Here is a 4,059-nt window from a genome sequence, read left to right on the forward strand (position 1 = left end):
AGCGTCCTTTGGAACCAGCAGAGACAAACTGGAGGCTCATGAAGCCAAAGTGGAGATTACCTTCAGGCGGACATCTCCGTCCTGAACGGGTCTCCCGAGCCACATGGTGGCTCAAAATTGGGCCTCGGACCTGTGCAGGATTTTGGGCCGAGGGAGGTAAAGAGGAGACAAGGGCACTTACCCCAGAGACTGGGGGGTTTCCCGTTTGTTTCCTCTTTACTTACACAATGGACACAATGGAAATGGAAGTGGATCTCTGCCTGGCTTCAAAGCGTCCTTTGGAACCAGCAGAGACAGACTGGAGGCTCATGGAGCCAAAGTGGAGATTACCTTCAGGCGGACGTCTTCGTCCTGAACGGGTCTCCTGAGCCACATGGTGGCTCAAAATTGGGCCTCGGACCTGTGCAGGATTTTGGGCCGAGGGAGGTAAAGAGGAGACAAGGGCACTTACCCCAGAGAGGCCATGAGAGTGAGGGAAGCGGGTCTCAGGTCCTGGTCCGTCTGCGGTGTGGGAGCAGGAGGAGGTTCCTCAACCCCTAGAGGCCTGAGGAGGGGTCTCCTCCCAGGTCTTCGGCACCAACTGATTTGTTTTTCTAAGACCAGCTGAGCAGGCACAAAAGAACCAGCGGCTAGGCAAAGGGTAAGAGCAAAACTGCAAGTTTATTTTTGGTAACCTAAGGTGTGGGGAAGAGGTCTGTCGGCCTCCGGCAAAGGAGGCTGGCAGAGTCCCCCCCCGTGGGGCTCTCGGATGGATTTCCTGCAGTCCCGACATCCCGACAGGAGTGAGGACTCAGGAAGGCTGCGTGGGATGCTGGCCAAGAGCAGCTTTTCTAGGAGTGGGAGGGCAATAGGCAGGGCACGGGCGTGTTGGGGGCGTTCCGCAGGTGCGACCAGGTAAATCTTGGTCTCTTCAGATTGACGTCACCTGGCGCATGCCCGGTTGATCTGCACCCTCCCTGGGCGCTGGCTGCATTTTCGCGCGTGGGTAAAGTTGGTGAAGAAGAACCCAGAAGTGCACCATCTTGCCTCTGTTCGTCCAAACACTAATAGCTGCATGTGGAAAGCATTGCTGTGCAGTGTGGTGCACCTCCACTCAGCATTTTCTGCCTCTTTACAGACATACCAATTTCCCCTGAGTCACTCAGGGTACATACTGGTGTTAGAAATGCTTTTCTCTGGTGCTGTAAAGAAATAGCACTTGAACATAAATTTAATTTTTCTTAGCAAGGGTACACTTACCAGCAGTACACTTACCAGCAGTTTTGCCATGAGAGTACACTCAACAAAGGAGATGGGGTCATTTATAACGTGATGTACCCACCCTAGTGCTGTGTCTGGTTTTTATTGGCTGGAATAGGACCTCACATTCTGTATTTGTCCCAATTGTTTAGCAATTTAGAACTTTTTTTTTTTTTTTGAGATGGAGTCTCGCTCTGTCGCCCAGGCTGGAGTTCAGTGGCTGGATCTCAGCTCACTGCAACCTCCCCCTCCTGGGTTCAAGCAATTCTCCTGCCTCAGCCTCCTCAGTAGCTGGGATTACAGGCGTGTACCACCATGTCGGATTAATTTTTGTGTTTTTAGTGGAGACAGGGTTTCATCTTGTTGGCCAGGTTGGTCCCAAACTCCTGACCTCATGATATGCCTGCCTCAGCCTCCCACAGTGCTGGTATTAGAAGCATGAGCCACCATGCCTGGCGAAAGACGATTTTAAAAGTTTATTATGGTGGGTAGGCAACATTCTAAGATAATACTCTGGATTCCCAGTCTGTTGCACACCTGCTGTGTAATACTTTCCTCTTGAGTGTAAAAAAAATGTGTGACTATGGTGGGAAATCACTTATGAAATTAGGTTACTCATCTGTAGACTTAATCAGAGGTAGTTTTAAGAGAAAGAGACACATCACAGAAAAACACCCCTGCTGACCTGAAAGTAAGTGACTTCTAGGTAGAACATGTTGTAAGCTGGTTGTGGGTGGCCACATGGCAGGAAACATATTTGTAGATTGTCATCATTCCTGCCTCCTGCATGTTGATTCCAGTAAGGAGCATAAGAGGATTCTATGGCAGAGGGTAAAAAATGGCAATCTCATTCATTCAACAAATAATCACCTCTCATGTGGGATAGCTTAAGAAAAACCAAAGACCACAACAGGACCACATTAATGGGAGAAAAAGGGTAACCTGGGTAAAAGTGCTCTCTGACATTATGGAACAATATTTAGTAAGCTATACTGAATGATTGGCCTCTGGGATACCAACAGTCTACCAACAAGGATGAATTTATTCTATTTCAATCAGCATGTCTGTACTGTTCTTGTGACCCAGGTTTACACTATTCATTACAGAAATGCCATGAAGGCCAGTTGGTAATGTCCTGGAATTGAACTTGCTTCAAAAAGCATACCTAATTGTCTGTTTTCAAATTTGAAAAACCTTAAAAACAATGCATTTATAAATAACTTCTAATTATAGAGGATTCTACTATACTGTAATGCAAGATTAAACTGTAAACACCTTAATATTAGTAGTTTTTAAATGCATGATTAGTTATGTAGATAGTTTCTTTTAGGTTGACATGACCACAGTAACAATTAGAGAAAACATTTGAAATGGAATAAAATTAACCAAAACCACATTTTTTCAGTGGCTTGGCATAATTGCCATACTTATGGAAATGGAAATGGCCAGATGACTAACAAGAAACAAAGACAAGATTTAGGCTTTGCTCAATGATTGTTTTTTACCTTTTGAAATCTGAAATCCTGGCTAAAGTATTCAAAGGGAGTATGGGGCTTTCCAGGGTTTCCAAGTAAATGAAAAAAGAATTAATTTTATTTTATTTTTTAGATGGATTCTCACTCTGTCGCCCAGGTTGCACTGCAATGGCACGTTCTCAACCCACTGCAACCTCCGCCTCCCTGGTTCAAGTGATTCTTCTGCCTCAGCCTCCCAAGTAGCTGGGATAACAGGCACTGCCATTAAGCCCGCATAATTTTTGTATTTTAAGTAGAGATGGAGTTTCATCATGTTAGCCAGGCTTGTCTTGAACCCTTGACCTCAGGTGATCCACCCGCCTCAGCCTCCCAGAGTGCTGGGATTACAGGCATGAGCCACTTTGCCCGGCCAGAAGAATTTTGGTAGGCAGGAAAATGCACATTATGTACACACATTACTCTTCTCTTCAACACTGAAAAACTGAAGATTGTAAATGTAGTCTCAATTTAGAGTGAATTAACAAAAGATTTGTTTTTCAAAAAAGCAAATGTATAAAATTAATGGGTAACAGATGCCATTAGCTGCTAAAAAATAGTATGACTAATGTTAGCATCTATGCAAATAACAGCCCAATTAAATTAAGACTCTAATTGATTTGTTTTTCTAAGACCAGCCGAGCGGGCACAAAAGAACCAGTGGGTAGGCAAGTGTAGGAGCAAAACTGCAAGTTTATTTTGGTCACCTAAGGTGTGGGGGGGAGGTCTATCGGCCTCCGGCAAAGGAGGCCGACAGAGTCCCCCGGTGGGGCTCTCGGACGGAGTTCCCACAGTCCCGACATCCTGACAGGAGTGGGGCTGTGAGAAGGCCGCGTGGGACGCTGGCCAAGAGCAGCTTTTCTCGGAGTGGGAGGGCAATAGGCGGGGCACGGGCGTGTCGGGGCTGTTTCGCAGGTGCGACCAGGTAAATCTTGGTCTCTTCAGATTGACATCACCTGGCGCATGCCCGGTTGATCTGCACCCTCCCTGGGCACTGGCTGCATTTTTGCACGTGGGTAAAGTTGGTGAAGAAGAACCCGGAAGTGCACCATCTTGCCTCCGTTCATCCAAACAGTCCAACCTTTTATTGATAATAGTGATAAAGGGGTGCCGTGGTCTGTCTGGCTACTTCCTGCTGTTAAGGGGCATCATTAAGGTCGGGGCCTATGGTTGGTATTTGGACACACGGATGAAAAATAAAATAAGGCACAGTATTAGTATAGGAATGAGGAATGGAAGCATTTGTTGGAATATGGGCAAAACCCAGAAGGATAGTCCTGGCAAGGCTGAGGAGTATGAGATAGTTAAG

This window comes from Colobus angolensis, unplaced genomic scaffold (genome assembly GCF_000951035.1).
Source record: "Colobus angolensis palliatus isolate OR3802 unplaced genomic scaffold, Cang.pa_1.0 Scaffold99, whole genome shotgun sequence".
Lineage (NCBI taxonomy): Eukaryota > Metazoa > Chordata > Mammalia > Primates > Cercopithecidae > Colobus > Colobus angolensis.